At 46.5% G+C, this 25,048-nt stretch overlaps 1 long non-coding RNA gene and 1 pseudogene across 2 annotated transcripts in view; one reads left to right on the top strand and one right to left on the bottom strand.

The window, feature by feature from the left end:
- Positions 1 to 8,491, top strand: part of LOC122940453 — a 59,094-nt gene extending 50,603 nt beyond the window's left edge. For both annotated transcript variants that reach the window (XR_006390275.1, XR_006390276.1), the window contains 3 exons: positions 7,914 to 8,057; positions 8,187 to 8,360; positions 8,443 to 8,491. This is a non-coding gene — a long non-coding RNA (uncharacterized LOC122940453). The remainder of the gene's footprint in view (positions 1 to 7,913; positions 8,058 to 8,186; positions 8,361 to 8,442) is intronic.
- The window catches only part of LOC122940392, a 718,635-nt pseudogene that overhangs the window by 147,952 nt on the left and 545,635 nt on the right, over positions 1 to 25,048 (bottom strand).

Here is a 25,048-nt window from a genome sequence, read left to right as displayed (position 1 = left end):
TCTACACTTTATTGTCTCCTTTTATTATCTCCAGTTATGGTATTGTACATGGTATTTTCAGTTTATGTATCCAGCATGGTATTAATTAGACCCCTAAAATAATATTTTAATTGGTATACGTTAAAAAGATCCCTAAAGGATCCACTTATTTAAACTATTAGACATACATACAAAAAGTGACCATAAACCACATCCAAGGAAGATTGTTAAATGGGGTATGGGGAGACCACTGTCCCTAAATCTACCCCTGTCCTAGAGCCCTTAGCCCAGGGAGGGCTCCTGATGGTGGAGACCCCCTGTCCGCGTGCCTAAGCTGCTAGCCCTTCCTGCTCCCTATAAGAGGTGAAAAAAGGCATGTGGACTGGTTTTATAGGTAAGGGATTAGGATGTTAAATTTGTCAGCTATATGAATAGACTGGATGGGAATTAAACGGATAGAGACACAACAGTGATACAGACAAACACAAAAATACGCAAACATACACTTATTCAGTGTTGGTATTATAACCATACACTGTATAGGGTTGACGTTATAGTCAAACACCTCACTTGCCTCGACGCGTTTCACCCACGTGTAGATTGTGGGATCATCAGGAGGTGTAATTATATATTACATGTGCAAGCCATTATATGTGACTAAAAAGTTGCCAGTATAGGGCTGGGTCACATGGAATCGGTGCTCAGAGATATATGCCGGCTTAAAAGCCTGAATGCACTAGTGAAAAGGAGACGCTCTACCAGGGGTGAGGACAAAAAGATATATTCATATCGATAATAATACTTATGCCTGTTTAGGACTCCATCACGTGTAGATACTGATATCCACATCTATATCCACATCCTATATGGGACAGGAAACAGATGTATACCACAGTCAATTTCAATATATACACATCTAGATATAAATGCATTTACTAGTAAGTGTAAACTCACGGTTTGGTGGGTATAATTGACCTCTGTTGGTCCCCTGTCATGGTAGCTTGACAAGGCACACACTATAGATAAAGTGCATCATTAGTGGTAAGCATTGTTGCTAGTACTCACAAAATATATATAGAGTTCGTGAGTCCTCTAGTTACAGGGATACCTTACTTACATGGTGGAGTCTCTGCTGTGATCAATGTCCCCCCTGGTAGGCGAATTTCCACTGGTGCGTCGGCTGTATTTAAAAGAGCCGCCGCATCACGTCACTGGTAGCTAATTGGACGCAGGCTCTGCTCCATTTCCTGCTCCTGGAACGCACATGCGTTCCAACTGCCGGAAGTGCTCACTCCTGTGGGCTGGTTTACTCGATCTCAGCCAGCACCTCCTTCCTGGATGCTGGAACGCACGTGCGTTCCAAGGGGCTACTTCCGGTCCTGCGATCTTGCGATCTCACTCCCTACAGTTCCTATATATATATATGGGTATGTGATCATACAAGATGCAGTACGTATCATATGATATTCACTCCCCGATAGCTCAGTCCCAGCTAGCCCTTAATCCTGTTCAGGTATATGACTATTTAGCCTATAATGGCTCTAATGGGACTTGGCAGGTATAAATTGCTGTTTCATGCTGTGATTCACACATGCATGGCCATCATATATATATAATCATGGCCATGGTGTATGACCCCACAGCATATAGAAATTGTCAACAGTATCGGGATAGGTGCATATATTGGGCACCCAAATCATATAATGCCTCATATTAACAGTATAGAGCTCGTGATGCAGACACTTAAAAATATATGTATTCCGGCATATGGCACAGTAGATTTTTATATGTACATCCTATAGAGAGGTAACCAGAGTGCGTGGTTAACCTATGGACAGTGACCCGATGTTGCGTCACTTATGTCCAATCTGATATGTTAATTTCATGCTTCACGCATGTGGTCTAATCTTCGGTACATTTCTTATCTCACATGAAGCCAGGCTTTTTGGAACAGAAATAGGGATATTACGGGCACTGTCATATCTCATAGAAAACAGGAAAATGTCAACCTTTCATTAATGCCAGTGGGTGCCTGAGAGTGAAATCTGTGTATCCACACACACTCCTTCTGCAGGATTTTCTTATCCCAATTTCCACCTCTGGGTGAAGGTGGTATGAGCTCCAGAACGGAGAATTTTAGACAGAGAGGGTCCCCTCCATGTATATCATTAATGTGGGAAGCTACTGGAGTGACTTTTTTATTAATGACATCATTTATATGTTCACAGACCCTCCTACGTAGTTCCCGTATCGTTTTCCCTATGTAATCTTTCGGGCAGGGGCATTGACAGATATAAATAGCCCCTTTGCTGCGACAGCTATAGAAGTCCCTGATGTCAATTGTCTGTCCTGTGGCACTGCAAGTTATGGCCTTGGCCGTGGATATGTACTGGCAGGCTTTACATGCGCCGCATCTGAACATCCCGAGGGGTTTACGTTCTAACCAAGTGCCCTCCCTGACAGGCGGAACGTAGTGGCTATGCACCAGGCGGTCTTTAAGGCTTTTGCCCCGTCTGTAACAGACACCCGGTTTTTCAGTTAGGACATCCGACAGGTCCTGGTCCATCCGTAAAATGGGCCAGTATCTGTCGAGTATCCTTCTCACCTCCTGATTCGCAGAATCATAGGTGGAAACAATACGGGGTGGTTGTACTGTATCTCCATCTCTTAATTTTGGGACCAATAATTTACTACGATCCTGTGATACTGCATGTTTAAATGCCAGGTTCAAGGGTTTCTGTGGGTAACCTCTTTCTCTGAACCTGGATTGTAATTTCCTGACTGGTACATTCTTCACGGAGGCACTTATCAGTGAGGCAAAAGAAATCTTCTCAGATAGGGACGTTCCGGGCCTGACTGCATCCACCTCATGTAAACAGGTATTCCATGAACTTTACGATAAATACAAGGATAACATCAAATCCTGGTGGGAAATCAAATCCATTGAGAGCTACTTGGAACTCAAAATAGTTCCTCGAGGCCTCCGTCACCAGGTGAAACCAGCTGACCGTATCACATCTGCAGAACTGTTAGCTAAATGGGAGGAAGAACTCACTCGGAGTTCGCTTAATTTGATGAATATCCTCTTAGAGGAAGAGAAGTTGTTATTATTCGAGCGCACTTCTGTTAAATTACAGGAACAAATCGAGCTTGCCCTCAAATTAAAAGGGGACCCGGACTTCGATAAACGCGAATCATCTCTACAGACTCTAGTGGAGAGATTTCAGCGCCTACTGAAGGACAGGAAACATAGGCAATTTGTACGCGATCTCACAGAATTTAGGGAAAATAGGGCATATAAACAACCCACTCCCATAGATCCCCCTATTGTCTCAGACATCTCTTCCTCTGAGGTCGAATCATCTGACACCGAACTTCAATATCAGAACTACGGGAGAGGAAGATTCTCTGGCAACAGGAGACGTGGAAAGAGATGGCCACGGGGAGGGGGTGGGAGACGAGGGGCATCACGAGGGTCTCAATACCCAACTGGGCCTCCGCCTCAACACTTATCTCCCTCTTCTCGTTCGCCATCCTCCTCTCAATCTGGACCCTCTTTTTTAGAGCAGGCCCAGGCTCCCTACAATCTACGGGGGCGGGTGCTAACAGACAAAATATAGTGGATGGTCTACAAATCATCAATCTCACTTCTCGTGATTTATCGGTTGTTGAAACTCAGGTATTGAAAAAGGGTTTGTCATTTGTTCCAACCACGAACTTCTGCCTCTTCAGTTGGACCAAGGACCTACATCTGTTTGCCAGGCGACTCAAGTGGCAGAAGTTCTTCAAACAATCCAACAAACAAACGTGCGACAGTCTGGGTCTCGATATATCCGATTATGCGGACTTCCAGACATTGATGGACCTTGGGGAGGAGAGTAGAAGAAACCCGGGACATGGACCATATACGGACCTTAAGCCAAAAAGTAAAAAGATGCCGCCCCCTCATAACTACGAATGCATAGATATCTTCTTACAGATGGTAATATCAGATCTAGAGAAAATCGAGAAGATACGACCCAGGGAATACAATCTATCACGGGTGGAAGTGTCTGCATTACAGTCGCTGGAACGGGATAAATCTATCATCATAAAGCCCTCTGACAAAGGGGGAAATTTGGTGATCCTGGACCAGCCCATATATGTGCAGATGTGCATGGATTTGCTTAAAGATAGAGGGGGATACGGAACCTTAACATCTAATCCCACTATACGCTTTAGGATGGAATTAAAAAATATACTGGATGAAGGTATATGTAATAAAGTAATATCACCTAAGGAATATGATTTTCTCCTCCCAATGTTCCCAAGTACAGCGACTTTCTATAGCCTCCCCAAGGTCCATAAAGGCACGAATCCATTAAAAGGTAGACCAATTATCTCAGGGGTGGACTCACTCACTCAAAATAGTGGAATCTATATTGATCGTGTCCTGAGTCAGTTCGTCGTGTCCCTACCGGCATACACTAGGGACACGATGGACTTTCTCAATAAAATTGACACCATCAACCTGGACCAGGGATGCCTACTCGCCAGTATCGACGTGGAGTCCCTCTATAGCTCAATACCTCATGATAGAGGGCTCCACGCCGTGGAATACTTCTTAGCGACCAGGGGGACATTCTGTAGGGAGCATAATGCCTTTGTACTCAAGCTCCTGGAGTTCGTCTTGACCCACAATTATTTTCTATTTAATGGGCGGTTCTTCCACCAGCTCAGGGGGACGGCAATGGGGAGTCCCTGTGCCCCCTCATATGCCAATCTCTTCCTGGGCTGGTGGGAGGACACCCATATCTTTCCAGACCAGGACATGTGGTGGACAGACAAGATACTGGTCTGGACACGGTATATCGATGACGTGTTCCTGGTCTGGAGAGGTGGATCGGATGAATTCAGCAGGTTCATCACTGACATTAATGTTAATAATGTGGGCCTCCATTTTACGTCAATTGCCTTCCTGGATGTGCGTATTACGATCGAAGGTGATAGGCTAACTGCAAATATGTTTAGGAAGACGACCGCAACCAATTCCCTCTTGCACTGGGATAGTCACCACCCGGTTCCCCTCAAACGAGGGATACCGAGGGGACAATATCTCCGTGCAAGGAGGAATTGTTCGGATAATCAAGCCTTCTTTAATGAAGCAAGGAAATTACAATCCAGGTTCAGAGAAAGAGGTTACCCACAGAAACCCTTGAACCTGGCATTTAAACATGCAGTATCACAGGATCGTAGTAAATTATTGGTCCCAAAATTAAGAGATGGAGATACAGTACAACCACCCCGTATTGTTTCCACCTATGATTCTGCGAATCAGGAGGTGAGAAGGATACTCGACAGATACTGGCCCATTTTACGTATGGACCAGGACCTGTCGGATGTCCTAACTGAAAAACCGGGTGTCTGTTACAGACGGGGCAAAAGCCTTAAAGACCGCCTGGTGCATAGCCACTACGTTCCGCCTGTCAGGGAGGGCACTTGGTTAGAACGTAAACCCCTCGGGATGTTCAGATGCGGCGCATGTAAAGCCTGCCAGTACATATCCACGGCCAAGGCCATAACTTTCAGTGCCACAGGACAGACAATTGACATCAGGGACTTCTATAGCTGTCGCAGCAAAGGGGCTATTTATATCTGTCAATGCCCCTGCCCGAAAGATTACATAGGGAAAACGATACGGGAACTACGTAGGAGGGTCTGTGAACATATAAATGATGTCATTAATAAAAAAGTCACTCCAGTAGCTTCCCACATTAATGATATACATGGAGGGGACCCTCTCTGTCTAAAATTCTCCGTTCTGGAGCTCATACCACCTTCACCCAGAGGTGGAAATTGGGATAAGAAAATCCTGCAGAAGGAGTGTGTGTGGATACACAGATTTCACTCTCAGGCACCCACTGGCATTAATGAAAGGTTGACATTTTCCTGTTTTCTATGAGATATGACAGTGCCCGTAATATCCCTATTTCTGTTCCAAAAAGCCTGGCTTCATGTGAGATAAGAAATGTACCGAAGATTAGACCACATGCGTGAAGCATGAAATTAACATATCAGATTGGACATAAGTGACGCAACATCGGGTCACTGTCCATAGGTTAACCACGCACTCTGGTTACCTCTCTATAGGATGTACATATAAAAATCTACTGTGCCATATGCCGGAATACATATATTTTTAAGTGTCTGCATCACGAGCTCTATACTGTTAATATGAGGCATTATATGATTTGGGTGCCCAATATATGCACCTATCCCGATACTGTTGACAATTTCTATATGCTGTGGGGTCATACACCATGGCCATGATTATATATATATGATGGCCATGCATGTGTGAATCACAGCATGAAACAGCAATTTATACCTGCCAAGTCCCATTAGAGCCATTATAGGCTAAATAGTCATATACCTGAACAGGATTAAGGGCTAGCTGGGACTGAGCTATCGGGGAGTGAATATCATATGATACGTACTGCATCTTGTATGATCACATACCCATATATATATATAGGAACTGTAGGGAGTGAGATCGCAAGATCGCAGGACCGGAAGTAGCCCCTTGGAACGCACGTGCGTTCCAGCATCCAGGAAGGAGGTGCTGGCTGAGATCGAGTAAACCAGCCCACAGGAGTGAGCACTTCCGGCAGTTGGAACGCATGTGCGTTCCAGGAGCAGGAAATGGAGCAGAGCCTGCGTCCAATTAGCTACCAGTGACGTGATGCGGCGGCTCTTTTAAATACAGCCGACGCACCAGTGGAAATTCGCCTACCAGGGGGGACATTGATCACAGCAGAGACTCCACCATGTAAGTAAGGTATCCCTGTAACTAGAGGACTCACGAACTCTATATATATTTTGTGAGTACTAGCAACAATGCTTACCACTAATGATGCACTTTATCTATAGTGTGTGCCTTGTCAAGCTACCATGACAGGGGACCAACAGAGGTCAATTATACCCACCAAACCGTGAGTTTACACTTACTAGTAAATGCATTTATATCTAGATGTGTATATATTGAAATTGACTGTGGTATACATCTGTTTCCTGTCCCATATAGGATGTGGATATAGATGTGGATATCAGTATCTACACGTGATGGAGTCCTAAACAGGCATAAGTATTATTATCGATATGAATATATCTTTTTGTCCTCACCCCTGGTAGAGCGTCTCCTTTTCACTAGTGCATTCAGGCTTTTAAGCCGGCATATATCTCTGAGCACCGATTCCATGTGACCCAGCCCTATACTGGCAACTTTTTAGTCACATATAATGGCTTGCACATGTAATATATAATTACACCTCCTGATGATCCCACAATCTACATGTGGGTGAAACGCGTCGAGGCAAGTGAGGTGTTTGACTATAACGTCAACCCTATACAGTGTATGGTTATAATACCAACACTGAATAAGTGTATGTTTGTGTATTTTTGTGTTTGTCTGTATCACTGTTGTGTCTCTATCCGTTTAATTCCCATCCAGTCTATTCATATAGCTGACAAATTTAACATCCTAATCCCTTACCTATAAAACCAGTCCACATGCCTTTTTTCACCTCTTATAGGGAGCAGGAAGGGCTAGCAGCTTAGGCATGCGGACAGGGGGTCTCCACCATCAGGAGCCCTCCCTGGGCTAAGGGCTCTAGGACAGGGGTAGATTTAGGGACAGTGGTCTCCCCATACCCCATTTAACAATCTTCCTTGGATGTGGTTTATGGTCACTTTTTGTATGTATGTCTAATAGTTTAAATAAGTGGATCCTTTAGGGATCTTTTTAACGTATACCAATTAAAATATTATTTTAGGGGTCTAATTAATACCATGCTGGATACATATACAATACATTTACCCCCATATATCAATGTTCATTGATTTTGCTGGATTTATAGTATTTTCAGTTTACATCTTCTCATCTTCTCTCCATTCAGGTTCCTACAATATAGGATCTGCTCAGTGGAGATCTTCTATATAAGATCCTTCCCCTGAATGACCCTTGAAAGATGGACAGGGACGAGATGGGGGAGAGTATAATAAATCTCACCCTAGAGATCCTCTTCCGGCTTACTGGAGAGGTGAGAGATTCTGATGATGTCACATTACATCATCTTATCTATGTTACTAACAGATGGACATGACTGGAGAGGTGAGGGACTCTGGAGATGTATGGAGTAATAGTTATTACTGTGTCTCTCCATAACCAGGACTACACAGTAGTGAAGAAGATCTCTAGTGAGCGCTGTCAGGCCCCTGTGTCTGAAAGATGGGAAAGAACCCTGATCCCAATCATGGAGCCTCACCCCCTGATACATGAGGAAATCAATAGAGAGATGATCCTAGAACTCACCAACAAGATGATTGAGCTGCTGACTGGAGAGGTGACACTGCTGGGAATGCTGGGACATTATACAGGAACGCTATGAAGGGATCTGGGTGATGACTGTATCATTGTGTTGTTAGGTTCCTATAAGGTGTCAGGATGTCACCATCTATTTCTCCATGGAGGAGTGGGAGTATTTAGAAGAACACAAAGATCTGTACAAGGACGTCATGTTGGAGGATCACCTGTCCCTCACATCACCAGGTAATAGACATGACTAAATACACACGTCCTCTCATTATCTGTATGTAAGGGATAGATTCAGTCACTGGATGTGTTTCCTACAGTTAAGGAAGAGAGAACAAAGGAGAGATGTCCCAGTCCTCTCCTTCTACAGGATGGGTCAGAAGAACATCACAATGTCCCACAGGATGATCAGGTAGATGGAGATAAGGTCTCATGAAATGTTCCCTATGATCTTAGAAGACTGTGAAGATCTTGTGTTCAGTCTTGTTTTATCCACCAGTATTATATGTTTTATCCTTGTATAATGAGAAAGATGGAGATGGCAGAATTACAGCTGACCATACACGTTACATGTTGTCTGGTTCTTCTCACTATTTTCTGCCTGTATAGACATTTAAGATGGCCTCCTCTGTGAACTGCTGCATATCTTATGTGGTTGCACAAGAGTGGCACAACAGTTTGCCTTGGGGCCATTAGAACTCAAGTTAAAGGGAGTCTGTCACCTCCATATGACCATATACGGTGCTTACATGGCTCTGTAGCACACCTATACAGGATTGTAATGGTACCTTTTGTTCTTTTCTTTAGACTTGCACAAGCAGGAAAAACAAAGTTAAATTCCTATGCAAATGAGCACTCGCAAGTGCCCAGTGGCGGTGTTCAGTGTGTAGGTGCCTAGGCTGCTCTGCCTTCTTTTCACTTTACTCCTCCCCAGCCTCTGCCTTTGCCCGCCCTCCAAGTCTCTTGCCTCATCAATAGGGCAAAGGAAGAGGCTGGGGAGGAGTAAAGTGAAAAGAAGGCAGAGCAGTTGCGAGTTCTCATTTGCATATGAATTAAACGTCGTTTTTCCTGCTTGTGCAAGTCTAAAGAAAAGAACAAAGGTACTGTTACAATCCTGTATAGGTGTGCTACAGAGCCATGTAAGCACTGTATATGGCCATATGGAGGTGACAGACTCTCTTTAAGCCACTGTGTCCTTATACTCTAATCAGTGATAGCAGAGTGTTCTAGGGGTGATAGATAATCAGTTCTCACCTCCCCTGTGTTCTACCCTGTCCCTTATACTAAGTACAGTATCTTCCTGCCTGCAGTCATCCCAAAACTAGTAGATAGAACAGGAAGAGAGCAGTAAAGGGTTTGTGCAGGAATAATTAACTTTTCACATGTGTCTGCAGCCTCTACTATGGAAAGAGTCATACGTACCTGCTACCCTGGTTATGTGTGCCAGCTCCTGTGTGTCCATCTTCCAGTAAATGTTGTTTGCTCCCTCGCCGGCACAGGCATGGTCACCTGCTTTACTGCAGCTAATGACGGGCTTTAGTGGTGATGTGTTTCTTGTGGACATGTTTCCCCTGAATCCAGTCATTGGCTGCAGCAGAGCAGATGATTATGCCCATTCCGAGGAGGTAAACAAGCCATGGACCGAAAGAACTTTTGCTTACCGGCTTCACAGCCCTGGGACGGCCAGCAAGGACAACAGCTGCACAAACAATGTAATGTTATATACACACAATGTAATGTTAGGGATGGAATATAAGGGCTCCTCTCCCTGCATTGCAAACTGGTTGGAATAACGAAGCAATCAGATTGGATTTATACAGGAGACCTGCAGATATTTGGGTCAGATAACTCCTGCTGTCCGATTATTTTTGGTCATCATTCTAATTACTAATCTTTTCAGGTCATATAAAACCTTCCACACGACTTCTCCAACCGTCTGATGACTTCTACAATATTTATTTCACAGATTGTGAATCCGGGTGAAGATCTGAACAATATTAATCCTACAGAGACATATGTGAGGGGTGATGAGCAGAGTACAGAGGACATTCCTACAGACAACCGCCCAGGTGAGTAGTGACCACTAAGTAAGGGTCCATTCACACGTCCGTAAGTTGGGTCCGCATCAGTTCTGCCATATTGCGGAATGGGTGCGGACCCATTCATTTTCAATGGGGCCGGAATGGATGCGTACAGCACACTATGTGCTATCTGCATTTCTGGATCCGCACTTCCGGATTCGCAATTCTGTTTCCGAAAAAATAGAACATGTCCTATTCTTGTCCGCAATTGCAGACAACAAAAGGCATTTTCTATTATAGTGCCGGCGATGTGCGGTCCGCAAATTGCGGAGCGCACATTGCCTGTGTCCGTGTTTTGCGCATCCGCAATTTGCAGATCTGCAAAACACTTACCGATGTGTGAATGGACCCTAAAGCAGAGAAGACTCACGGATTCTACTCCTTCACTGGATGATACAATTTTATGTTACATTTTTAGGCTCTGCCTTCTGTCCGTTTTTTCAGCGTTATATTCACCGATTCAGCTAAAATTTTAATTTAATATGGATGGTAATGTGACAGCGTTATAGGTGATATACAGTATGTATATGATATATGTAGTCTATCCTCAGGAGAGGTCATTAATATCAGATCGGAGGTCAGATGTATGGAGAGGACACAGTGCTCTGTGCGGTCTTAGGCCTCTTCCTGGCCATGCAATGTGACGTTCATGGGTCATATGGCCTAGGCACAGATTAGTCCCATTCGAGTGAATTGATCTGAGCTGCAATGCCAAGCACGGCTACTATTCAACAGACGGCGCTGTGCTCGGTAAGTTGTGAGGAGGCTTTGTATTAACTGATGCTCCGGTGAGCACTGAGGCTTCCTCAGACAGCTGATTGGTGGGGGTGCAGGGACCGGACCTCTGCTGATCTCATATTGAAGACCTATGCTGAGGAAAATTTTGCAAATGATAAAAGACGGAAAAAAATATGCAAAACATCTCGCTTTATTCATCCTACCAATGAGGTTACTAATGGTTGTCTGAGAAATGTTCTGCCATGCTGAATGCATTTGGGTAAGCAAATCATCAAGATCTGCTGCTGGTACCTACAGTATTTTACAAAAGTCAGTCCACCCCTCACATTTTTGTTAATATTTTATTCTTTCTTTTCATGGGACAACCCTGAAGACCTGACACTTTGATACAATGTAAAGTAGTCAGTGTACAGCTTGTATAACAGTGTAAATTTGGTGTGCCCTCAAAATAACTCAACATACAGCCACGAATGTCTAAACCACTGGCAACAAAAGTGATTACACCCCTAAGTGAGAATGGCCAAATTGTTCCCAAAAAGTCAATATTTTGTGTGGCCACCATTATTTTCCTGCAGTGCCTAAACTCTCTTGGGCATGGGTTCACTAGAGCTTCACAGATTGCCACTTGATTCCTCTTCCACTCCTCCATGACGACATACGTCTATTTTGAAAAGACAACCTCTGAATATGGAGCTGAGCATGTGCGCTCAACTTCTTTGGTTGACCATGGCACTGCCTGTTCTGAGTGGAACCTGTCTTGTTAAACCACTGTATGATCTTCGCAAACGTGCTGCAGCTCAGTTTCAGGGTGTTGGCAATCTTTTTATAGCCTAGGCCATCTTTATGTAGAGCAAAAATTCTTTGTTTTCAGATCCTCAGAGATTTCTTTGCCATGAGGTGCCATGTTGAACTTCCAGTGACCAGAATGAGAGAGTGTGAGCAAGTGTGAGAGTGGAACCTGTCTTCCTAAACCGCTGTACGGTCTTGGCCACCATGCTGCAGCTTGCAATTGCTGATTATCTGGTTCCCTACACGAAGCAGATTGTTGCTTACACTTTTTCTACCATCTTTTATATGTGCTGATGAGCTTGGGCGAGAGAAGGTACATAGATCAATTGGTAAGTTTCCTGCTGGATTTCTCTCCTCTATCTACAGCTGGACAACGTGGTTGGTGACAATGGCAGGAACATTGTGGCTGCACTTCATTTGGGGGAAATAACACATGTTCCCAGCAATGGCACACATCATAAATTTAGTGGTGCATGAAGTTTTGAAAGATGGTGTTGGTCATGTCCAGGGGACTGTCCAGCCATTCTTATGTGGCTAAAAAGTCCCTTCTGAAGAGGAAGTCACAAAATGGTCTGCTTTTGTACCTTTGAATTCCACCTTACATATGCTGAAGCGTTGCTATGAGCAGCGTAAAGAGATTAATGATTTACATGATGCATGAGACCACCACAGCAGAGCATATGTTATTTTGAGCGCAGGCAGTGGCAGCTCATCAGGGCCATATGTCGCATACTCAACCCCATCGAAGAGGACACCAGAGTAGGGACAAGCATTAACATGGCATCACCCTTGTAACAGTATCAACCGTTGGCAACGTCCTTCTCCCCTGGTTAGCGTGGCGCTGTAGAGCTGCTCCAGAGACTTCCAAGCTGAGTTGCGATTTCCAGTAGCTGTGCAGCTCTTACAAGAGCTAGTAGTGATATAGCTGTTCCCTACCACACGAGAAGAGGCTGCGAGTTGAGGGTAAGAAGAACAACATTTATTGGTGCCACCCTTGACCTTATATACAAGCGCCATGGAAGGGGCCCTCCCCTGTGGACCTGATTGAGACCTGCGTGACAACCACACAGACCAATGGAGATAATCACACAATCCGGGGCAGTCCCACACAATGTCTCCCCTCTGCCTGGGAGATAATCAGGCTAGACACTGTAGGTAACCTAATTATACACAGTGTGGTTTTCCTGTCTGGAGATAAAGACCCCCATACAGGACGTACAATGTCTCCCCCCGAACTGGGAGATAATTCTAATCATCTCTAGACAGTAAAACCACATTTTCATTTTATAAATTAAAAAGTACCCCAAAATCCACAATATTCCAACAGACAAACCGAGGGCTTCTGTTACAACCCTGATATTTAGGTTTGTTCTAATGCTCACGCTGATGCAACAAGGACTAGTGGAAGAACAACAACCTCCACAGCTTTCTGGAGACCCTGTAGCTGATAGGAACCTGGATGGACGAAGTCGCATAAAAGAGGAAGTGGAGGAGGAGAAGTTGGTGGTGTAGGGAGACTTGGAGTTTTCCTAGGCATAGCTAGGGAAGGAGGTTGGCGCTCGGTATGATAGATATGCTAATGATGATGACGACGATGACATTGGCCATGACCAACCATTGCAGTGGGGTCTTAAAGAACTGGGTCCTCAGGCATGCTGTTGAGCATGACAAACTGCATGCTTGGTTGCCTACTTGCTGACAAGCATGTGGTTAGCATCAATGAAAATGATTATGTCACGGATGGTGTAACAGAAAACAAGAAGTTACAAATAAGGATCCGACTGGCTTGATCCGAAACTAAGGAACAAAAGGGTGACCCCTATTTAAGCCCTGAAACTCTCCCTGTCTTCTCAGCCCATGCAAAGATCTCTATGATAGAAAATTGCATGCCCTCGTGCCTCGACTGTATGACACCTGAACACCCTATAATAGTGAGGGGACACGACCACCGGCTCCCTACACTTAATACGGAGGGATTCAGGGTCATCTAGGATCAAGCAAACAGGAAAACACAAATCAATGAACAGACTTATCTGTAGAAGCTTCAATTGTAGCATCCAGCATGTACACACTCCAGGAAGTTGTATAAATCGTAAAGTGATGCAGTATGGGAGGGGATTTAAAGGGATGCAATCAGTGCAACTAGATGACAGCTGATAGAGGGAAACGAGATGACAAAACGAAAGAACCTCAAGCAGGAGGTTCTGAAGAACGTCTGTCAGAGCTTCTCAGATGTCTGGCTGTGACAGATTACTGGATAGCCATACTTTTCAGATCATTGCAATCAAAGCAAACGTCACGCCCTCTCTGGTAGTGCTACCCCTACAATAAGTCTCAATAGGCACAGCAGCAACCAATTTAGTTTTCTTAATGTGATGGAAGTTTTTTTAAGTGCTGTGCCAACTAGAGATGTCGCGAACATAAAATTTTCCGTTGGCGAACGCAAATTTCTACAAATGTTCACGAACGGGTGAACCGCCATTGACTTCTATGGGCAGGCAAATTTTAAAACCCACAGGGACCCTTTCTGGCCACAATAGTGATGGAAAAGTTGTTTCAAGGGGTCTAACACCTGGACTGTGGCATGCCGGAGGGGGATCCATGGCAAAACTCCCATGGAAAATTACATAGTTGACGCAGAGTTGGATTTTAATCCATAAAGGGCATAAATCACCTAACAATCCAATTTTTTTTTTGGAACAATGTGGTTTAAAACATCCAGTGTGTGTATACGATCAGGTATGATGTTGTATCGATCAGGTAGTGTAAGGGTTACGCCCGCTTCACAGACATTGACAGACCAAACTCCCCTTTTAATGCACCGTAAACAACCGCAAACAGTCTATTTGCCCAACCGCAAACTCCCCATTTGCACAAGGTTGGATACCAAGCTAGCCATGTCCCGTTGATGTAATTTAAGGTTTCTTCCTCCACCCAGCCACGTACAACACCAAGGGTTCCCGAAAGGTGAATTGAATTGATTTTTCAAATGGGGAGATGGTTAAAAAAACGCTGGCTCCCTCCCCTTTGTTTGAATCCACGGTCACTGTGTCTGTGCCGTGCAAATTTACTGTCCCACCCGATATGAGTGGTATTTTCTATAGTTCTCTCTTCTCATCAGTTTAATCCCTGTTACGTCCCCAATCTGGGGTCCATTTATTAAATGGATTTTTCGAACGGGGAGATGGTTAAAAAAACGCTGGCTCCCTCCCCTTTGTTTGAATCCACGCCACGGTCACTGCGTCTGCGCCGTGCAATTTACTGTCACACCCGATATGAGTGGTATTTTCTGTAGTACTATTCTCATTAGTTTAATCCCTGTTACGTCCCATATCAGGGTGGGATTGCCTTTTGTGAAAAAAAAATTAGGCCGGGTACATTCGACTGCCTTCACAGTGACAGACCAAACTCTGATACACCAAACTGAAATGATTTTAGGAACCGGGAGATGGAAAAATCAGCTTGGTTGGTCCTCTTACTCCCAAGTTGGGGCACTGCGCGTGCACGGAGCAATGTGCTGTGACACCCTATATGAGTGGTGTCTTAACTAGTACTATTCCTATCAGTTTAATCCCTGTTACGTCCCCTGTCCGGGGACGTGTGTCGAATTGATTAACTATTGTCGAATTAACAAACCATTACGACATCCTGGAATAATTTAGTTCTGAGCTTTGTACTTGCTTTGTACTTGCTTTGTATTGGAATTGATGGGGATTTTTTAAATTGTCTGCATTATTTCTAATAAACTATTAAGAGACTTTATTATGATTTTTTTATTTTCTGTATTTAAAACCCACCCATACAACTTAAAAAATAAAAATAAAAAATGTAAGTTTTTTCTACGAAAAAACATCCAGTCGATCACTTTTGGTCTGATCATAATGAAGCAACGGCCTTATCATCTGGGGTGTGGCAACATTGCCAACACACTCATAGAGGTGATGATCGCTTCATTGTGATACGCAAGCCCCTTCACCACAACAAGGTAACAATCACGAAAGGGGAATTGACACATGTATGTGCCTTTTTTTTTTTTTTTTTTTTTGCAGCCACAGTGCAGCACCAGAGGCCAGAAAAATTAGGCATGTACACATGCCTGAAAAAATTATGTTAATGTTGCAGCCGCTGTTGTAGCAGCGGCCGGAAAAATTGATGTTTTCAAGGCAGAAAGGTGACTAAAACATTGCGGCTTGAACCCTAGTTGGTGGCGGAGAATTCACGAAAGTCATCCGGTATGCAGACATTAAATACAGCAGCGTGGGGACCATTTTGAGGCCAAGGCATGTCACCACGCCTTTTGTTAATTAAACGTATCCCCTACTGTCAGTCCCTTCGGGATCCATGCCTCATTCATCTTAATGAAGGTGAGGTAATCAACACTTTTTTGACCAAGGCGACTTCTTTTGTCAGTGACAATGCCTCCTGCTGCACTGAAGGTCCTTTCTGACAGGACACTTGATGCGGGGCAGGCCAGAAGTTCTATCGAAAATTGGGATAGTTCAGGCCACAGTTCAAGCCTGCACACCCAGTAGTCAAGGGGTTCATCGCTCCTCAGAGTGTCGATATCTGCAGTTAAGGCGAGGTAGTCTGCTACCTGTCGGTCGAGTCGTTCTCTAAGGCTGGATCCCAAAGGGCTGTGGCGATGTGTAGGACTGAAAAAGCTCTGCATGTCCTCCATCAACAACACATCTGTAAAGCGTCCTGTCCTTGCCGCCGTGGTCGTGGTAGGAGGAGGATTACTTTCCCCTCTTCCCCTGTTAGATTCCTGTTGTGCTGTGACATCCCCCTTATAAGCTGTGTAAAGCATATTTTTTAGTTTGGTTTTGAACTGCTGCATCCTTTCTGACTTCCGGTAATTTGTTAACATTTCCACCACTTTCTGCTTATACCGGGGATCTAGCAGCGTGGCCACCCAGTACAGGTAGTTTTCCTTCATCCTTTTTATATGAGGGTCCCTCAACAGACATGACAGCATGAAAGACCCCATTTGCACAAGGTTGGATACAGAGCTACTCATTTCCCTTTCCTCCTCCTCACTGATGTCATTGACGGTCTGTTCTTCCCCCCAGCCACGTACAACACCACGGGTCCCAGATAGGTGACAACAACGAGCACCCTGGGATGCCTGCTGTGATTGGTCTTCCTCCTCCGACTCCTCTTCCTCATACTCCTCTTGCAGCGTTGCCGCAGGTCCGGCAAGCGATGATGACAAGGCTGTTTCTGGTGGTGATGGTGACCACAACTCTTCCTCTTCACGCTCATCTACAGCCTGATCCAGCACTCTTCGCAGGACACGCTCCAGGAAGAAAACAAATGGGATGAGGTCGCTGATGGTGCCTTCGGTGCGACTGACTAGGTTTGTCACCTCCTCAAAAGGACGCATGAGCCTACAGGCATTGCGCATGAGCGTCCAGTAACGTGGCAAAAAAATTCCCAGCGATGCAGAGGCTGTCCTAGCACCCCGGTCATACAAATACTTGTTGACGGCTTTTTCTTGTTGGAGCAGGCGGTCGAACATTAGGAGTGTTGAATTCCAACGTGTCGCCAAGCGCCTCACTGGCATGTTGTTTCAGCGCTGAATGTCTGAAAAGTGCGCCATGGCCGTGTAGGAACGCCTGAAATGGCCACACACCTTCCTGGCCTGCTTGAGGACGTCCTGTAAGCCTGGGTACTTAGACACAAAGCGTTGTACGATGAGATTCAACACATGTGCCATGCACGGCACATGTGACAACTTGCCCAAATTTAATGCCGCCAACAAATTGCTTCCATTGTCACACACCACTTTGCCGATCTCCAGTTGGTGTGGGGTCAGCCACTGATCCACCTGTGCGTTCAGGGCGGACAGGAATGCTGGTCCGGTGTGGCTCTCTGTTTTCAGGCAAGAGTGACACTGTCGTATCCAGGATGTGGAATAGCCCCTGGGGAGCTGGAGGGATTCAGTTGATGTGCAGCCAGATGGCGCAGCAGAAGAGGACTCAGCCGAGGAGGTTATGGAAGAGGATGGAGTATGAGGAGTAGAAGAGGTGGCAGTAGGCCTGCCTGCAAGTCGTGGCGGTGTCACCAACTCCGCTGCAGAGCCACGCATTCCATGCTTGGCAGCCGTCAGCAGGTTGACCCAATGCGCAGTGTAGGTGATATACCTGCCCTGACCGTGCTTTGAAGACCAGGTATCAGTGGTCAGATGGACCCTTGCCCCAACACTGTATGTTAGAGATGCCATGACTTCCTTTTCAATCACTGAGTAGAGGTTTGGGATTGCCTTATTTGAAAAAAAAAATCGTCCGGGTACCTTCCACTGTGGTGTCCCAATAGCGAAATATTTTTTTGAAGGCCTCAGACTCCACCAGCTGGTATAATAAAAGCTGGCGGGCTAAGAGTTCCGTCAAGCCAGTTGTCAGATGCCGGGCAAGGGGGTGACTCTGTGACATTGGCTTCTTACACTCAAACATTTCCTTTACAGACACCTGACTGTGGGCAGATGAGATGGAACTGCTGAATGTGAGAGGCGGAGTGGCGGGTGGTTGAGAGGGGGCAAGGAGGACAGCAGTGGTTGACGTGGCTGAAGATGCTGGACCAGGAGGAGGATGGTGGCTTTGAGCTTGTGTGCTGCTTCTACTCGTCATCATGTGCTGATCCCATAGGCGTTTGTGATGTGCGATCATGTGCCTTCGCAAAGCAGTTGTACCTAGGTGGGTGTTGAATTTCCCACGACTCAGTTTCTTTTGGCACAGGTTGAAAAAAGGCATTGCTGTTGTCAGAGGCAGACACACAAAAAAAATGCCACACTGCTGAGCTTTGCATTGACGGCATTCTGGTGGTGGCAACAGCATGCGTTGATTGGCGTGCTGTCTGACTGTGCCACTAGCTCCTTGCAACGACCTCCCCCTGCTTCCAACTCGTCTCCTCCTTCTCTTTGTCTCCCCTTCTGAACTTTTCCCCTCTTCTTCTTCTCTTCAAGCAGGCACCCATGTGGCATCCACTGACACATCGTCATCATCAACCACTTCACTTGTATCTGACACCTCAGCAAAGGAAGCAGCAGCGGGTACAACATCATCATCATCATCATCACACTGTACGTCCATGTGTGTAATGCTGCCTGACTGAGACATATCTCTGTTATCTACATCCCCTGGCAATAATGGTTGCGCATCACTAATTTCATCCAACTGATGTGTAAATAACTCCTCTGAGGGATCAAGTGAAGCGGCTGTGGTGGTTGTGGTGGTAGTGGTGGTAGTGGTGGTAGTGGTGGTGATGGCAGTGGGCGGGAGAGTGGTAACTTGAGAGCAGGTGACCAAAGCTGAGCTGGAGGAGGATGGTGTGTCAAGGTTCTTAGCGGAAGCTGTTGAAGATTGGGTGTCCTGTGTAAGCCAGTCAACTATTTTCTCTGAATATTTTGGGTTCAGGGTACGTGGGCTCTGAACACTGGGCATTATTCCAGGGCCAGTGGAAATCACAGCACCACGACCACGACGGCCACTGCGGGGTGGCCTGCCTCTGCCTTTTTTTTTTTTTTTATGTGAAGTGGTACTATGCGTGCAAGGTACTGTGCCAACCTATATAAGTGGTGGGCACAGTACAGTATGTGTGGCCCTTACACACACGGGCTTGCAAATGTGATTATGTCACAGAAAAATATTAAATAGAATTTTTTTTTTATCTGCGAGGTATTTTCTGTCACACCCTGTATGAATGGTGTGCACACAGTGCTGTCTGTGACTGAGCATGCAGCCTCTCACACACGGGCAGCCAGGCAACTGCAATATATATATATATATATATATATATATATATATATAAAAAAGCACACTGATGTACCAGCCCTGAAAAGGGCTTTTTGGGGGTGCTGTCAGGACGCAGATGAGTCTGTGGACACAGAACAAAGCCCTAGCTAACGCTTTCCCTATTGAATCAGCAGCAGCAGTACTGTCCCTCCTCTCACTGTGAATGCAGCTTCCGAATGAATCTAAAATAGATGCGGTCTGGGAGGGAGGGTCTGCTGCTGATTAGCTGGAATGTGTCTGCTGACTGTGAGGTACAGGGTCAAAGTTTACTCAATGATGATGTGTAGGGGTGGACCGAACATCGTATATGTTCGCCCGCAGCCGCGAACGCGAACAAGCTATGTTCGCCGGGAACTATTCGCCGGCGAATAGTTCAGGACATCACTAGTGCCAACCTGACGCATATCTGCAAAAGGACAAGCATTGCCTGAACAACCGGGTTCAGTCGTACCTGAACTGTGCCCTTTGTTCTGCACATAGCCTGTCCCCTGACTCCATGGAATTCTGGGAAGGAGATAGGAACAGTGGCTGGAACTGGCCCAGTTTGATATGTGTACTGTCTTGTCCAGCCTCCAGTGCAGGGTATTCAGTGTGGCAGGTGGCATCGTCGCACACCTCCAGCTGATGCCAAGGAGTAGATCTGCCAGAGAGTCATACACAGATTATCAGGCCAATCGGAGCAGATTCGATTCTGGTCAAATTTATTTGTTCCCTCTTTTGACAAATTCTTCAGAATTACACCTGAAATGTATTTCAAGAAATTGGTTCCTCTCTAGTGATATACTTTTCATAATCTTTGGATGGTGTGTACAGTATATATGAGTCGCAAGCACTTAAAGAGGTTGTATCATCTGAGACAAATGGGGGCATATCACTAGGATATGCCCCCATTATCTGATAGGTGCGGGTCCAATCACTGGGACCCACACCTATATCGAATACGGAACGAGCCAAAGTGGTGGTCCGGCCACCACCAAGCGCACTGTGCATGACCAGCCACTGTTTCCATTAATTTCTATGAGCCTGAAGGAAATAGCCAAGCCAGTGCTGCGCATGCACAGTGCACCCTCCACCACTTTCGGGGCTCCGTTTAGGAGATAGGTGCGGGTCCCAGCAGTGAGATCCACACCTACCAGACAATAGGGGCATATCCTAGCAAATTGCCCCCATTGTCTCAGATGATACAACCCCTTTAATATAAATGCACACAAAAAGGAAGATGTTATGGTTTGGGCCATGCAGTTTGTTTACTTGACAGGGACAGAACTGATATTTGGAGAAACCTCGGTGTGCACAGTGTCCTAGCTGCAGTGATGAAGTTCGGGTCAAAGGATTATTCTTTGGCGCTATATGTAGTTTGTGTAATCGGGAAAGGCTGCAGGATAAGGCTACATTCACAGATTTTTTTAAGGCGAGTGAATAGTGTTTGTGAAAAATGTCCTATTTGTGGCCGTTTTCACTGCCAAATGGACTTCATGTAAATCAATGGGACTATTTTTAATGGCCATTTAGACAGGAGTGCATCCATGTAATGGCCGTTTAATGGGTACACTTGTGGAAAATGGCCTTTTAGGGTTTAAAATAAATAAAAATTGCCTTATCCGCTTGCACACACAAGGCAGTCTCTCTTGGTGCTGAAGGACCTGTGCTACCAACGTGATGACATCACCATGCTCTCCCAGCATTATTGCTTAGGAGCGCATGGTGACATCATCCCACTGAGAGTGTAGGTCCTTTAGCACCAAATGAAGAGCGACTTTTCTCTACGCGTGCAAGTGGATGATTAATTATTACTGATGGGGGCCACCCTGGGGAACATTATTACTAACTGGGGCCACTATGGGGGACATTTTGTATACTGCAGGGGTTGGTAATTAAATAAAAAGCAAATAAAAAATAATCGAAATAATACTCAAATAGTGGCCGTTAAAAATGAATGCAAAACGTCCAGACGACCAAGAAAGGGACGCAAAAAATGGTTGAAAAAGTGCTATAAAAAAACGGTGTGTGTCTGTTTTTTATGGCCTTTTTTTCACGTGTGAATGTAGCCTTAAGAGCTCATACAAAAAAAAGTCTCTCTGTAACAGTCCTACAGGCTCACCTGAGTGAGAGGACAGCTGGCTGGAGGTAGGAGTGGAGCCCAGTGGCAAGGACCGCAGGCAGGTAGGTGCAAGAAGTCTGGTAGAGACGTAGTCGGTAGGCAGGTGGTGGGTCAGGGCAGGCGGCAGTAAGCGTGGTCAGACAATCCGGATGGCAACGGTGGTAGCAGTTCAGTAGGTACGGACAAAGTATAAGAGTAGTCGGTAGTCAATTCCTGGTCAGCAGTGGATTTCCAGTAGTAGCAAGAGCAGCAGATGAGGAGAAGCTTGATCAAGGCTCAGGAGCTCAATAATCAGCAAGCTGGAGTGCAAGTATCTTTGGGCCAACTTTTTGGAGGGGACCTTCAATCTGAGGTTCCTGGTGGACAGTGTAGGAAGGCGCAAGGGTCCGTCATTGACGGAAGGTACGTGTCACCGAGGTTCCTGGCCTCGGTGAGATAAGAACCAGTTATTTTATGTGTCAGCCGCAGCTAGTGCTCACTGACACTGTTTTATTCTTAGTGTGGCTGAAAAGCCGATCCGGGCCGGTTCTTATTGGGAGCAGCCAAAGAGCAGGGTGGGTGGCTGTTCCCCTCGTCCAGGCCAGGTTTTGGGCTGGGGTTTAAAAGCCCAGCCAGAAGCTCAGCCGGCTCCTAAGTCTGATGCAAGGGAAGCGGTTGCCACAATAAAAATTGCTGACAGCCTCTCCCCTAAACAGGCTCAGGAAACCAGTCAGCAGGAGCAACCCCAAGCTTACATGATGCCCGGAAAGCAGTACGTGCAGCGATCCCTAAAATGACCCCTGCAGACGACGTCGAGACCTACCTGGCGATGTATGAAAAAGTGGCCACCAGGGAAAAGCTGCCCCAAGACCAGTGGGCTGAGATCGTCGCTCCGTTTCTGACGTCAGAGTCCCAGCGGGTGTTTTTTGACTTGCCTGACGATCAAGCAGCCGACTACCCAAAGGTAAAGGGGGAGATCTTGGCAAGACTGGGGGTGAATGTACTGGTCCGGGCCCAGCGGGTGCATCAGTGGGGGTTCAACCCGGCGGAGCCCGTGAGACCCCAGTATTATGACTTGCTTAACCTGTTACAAAAGTGGCTACAACCTGACGTGTTGAGCCCCACTGCTATGTTGGACCGGTTATTAGCAGACAGGTTCTGGAGGGCTCTGCCACCCCCTCTCCAGCAATGGATTGGCCAGGTCTCCCCAGGGAATGCGCTGGAGATGGTCGACCTGGTGGAACGCTATGAGGCCACCCAGAACTTACAGGGGGGTTCTGTTGGGAGGGGGGCAGTCAGGTCCCGTAACTCTCCACCCCGGACCCAACAACCGGTGCCCATCAAACCTGCCCGGGATATAACCCCTGTGGACCCCGCTCCAATAATCTGCTGGCGGTGTCGGGAGCCAGGTCATGTTCGAGCTGACTGTCCTCGTCAGGGGGAACCCATGGACACGAACTGTGGCTTCCGTCATTCATTATATGCCGGGAAACTGTGTGCAGTGGGTGCTTCGGAGTCTCTGAACCACCTGTGCCAGGTTGAGGTGGGAGACACTCCAGCGGAGGCTCTGTTGGACTCAGGAAGTCTGGTGACCCTGGTAAGGGCTTCCCTGGTACGCTCCGCTGAGTACACCGGCCGTAAAGTTGGAGTCATGTGTATCCATGGGGACTTAAAAGACTATCCTACTGCTATAGTGACTCTGTCTACGGTTTCCGGCAGATGGATCCACGAGGTGGCTGTTGCAACCCATCTCCACTATGAACTTATACTAGGGAGAGACTTCCCGGGCTTCACGGCACTGTGGCCGGTTCCGAGAGTGACTGATATGCATGATACAGGTGTAACCCTAGCAGAATGGCCCGGCTCAGGGGGGAGACCAGAACCCTGGGAACCTGAGTCTAAAGGTCCCGCAGTAGGGGTGACCGCCACCTCGGTGGAAGAGGAGGAGACAACCCCACTGAGTGTAATGGTGGGAGACATGGAGGACTTGCCGCCGGGGCCTGAGCTGGCAGACCTCAATGTCTCTGGGGATAATTTTGGTACCGCGCAACACCGGGATCCAACCTTATCCCGGGCCTGGGAAAATGTGCTAATAATAGATGGTGAACCACAACAACCAGGGGCAGAGTCGGTGTTCCCCCGTTTTGTGGTCCAGCAGGATATGTTGTATCGGGTAAATCAGCTGCGAGGTGAGTCCATTGAACAGTTGGTGGTGCCTCAGGCTTATCGCAAACTCGTGTTAGAGTTAGCACACCAGCATGTTCTTGGGGGTCATCTGGGAATGCAGAAAACACAGGACCGGATACTACAACGGTTTTACTGGCCCAGTGTGTTTAAAGAGGTGGATGAGTTCTGTAAGTCTTGCCCGACCTGCCAGGCAACTAGCCCCCAGCACCTTTTTCGCAGTCCCTTGGTACCCCTCCCGATCATTGAGGTACCGTTTGAGCGAATCGCTATGGACCTGGTAGGTCCTGTACCAAAGTCCGCCCGGGGACACCAGCACATCTTGGTTGTCCTGGATTACGCTACTCGGTACCCGGAGGCAGTGCCACTGCGACATACTTCTGCGAAACTTATAGCTAAAGAGCTAATGGAGATGTTCTCCCGAGTGGGGCTACCTAAAGAGGTCCTGACTGACCAGGGGACCCCTTTTATGTCCAAGGTCATGAGGGAACTCTGCAAGTTGCTGCGTATAAAACAGTTACGGACGTCCGTGTACCATCCACAAACGGATGGACTGGTGGAAAGGTTTAATAAAACTCTAAAAACCATGTTAAAAAGGGTGGTGACCAAAGATGGAAAGGATTGGGACCTTCTTCTGCCCTATCTCATGTTCGCAGTGCGAGAGGTGCCCCAGGCCTCTACTGGGTTCTCGCCCTTCGAATTGCTATATGGCAGACATCCTCGTGGCTTGTTGGACGTAGCCAAGGAGGCATGGGAACAACAACCCACTCCACATAAAAGCGTCCTGGAATATGTTACCAAGATGCAACAGCGGATAGAGACCGTTTTGCCTCTTGTCAGGGAACATATGGAGGCCGCTCAGCGAGCCCAGAGTCGGATCTATAATCGGCAGGCTCGGGTCCGGAACTTTAACCCGGGTGATCGGGTTTTGGTTCTGGTGCCGACAGTGGACAGTAAGTTCCTAGCCAGGTGGCAGGGGCCCTACGAGGTACGTGAAAAAATAGGAGAGGTAAATTACAAGGTACACCAGCCGGGGAGGCGGAAGCCGGAGCAGGTT

This window comes from Bufo gargarizans, chromosome 6 (genome assembly GCF_014858855.1).
Source record: "Bufo gargarizans isolate SCDJY-AF-19 chromosome 6, ASM1485885v1, whole genome shotgun sequence".
Taxonomy (NCBI): domain Eukaryota; kingdom Metazoa; phylum Chordata; class Amphibia; order Anura; family Bufonidae; genus Bufo; species Bufo gargarizans.
The sequence above is the reverse complement of the archived record's forward strand: the minus strand, read 5'-3'. Positions and strand labels throughout refer to the sequence as shown.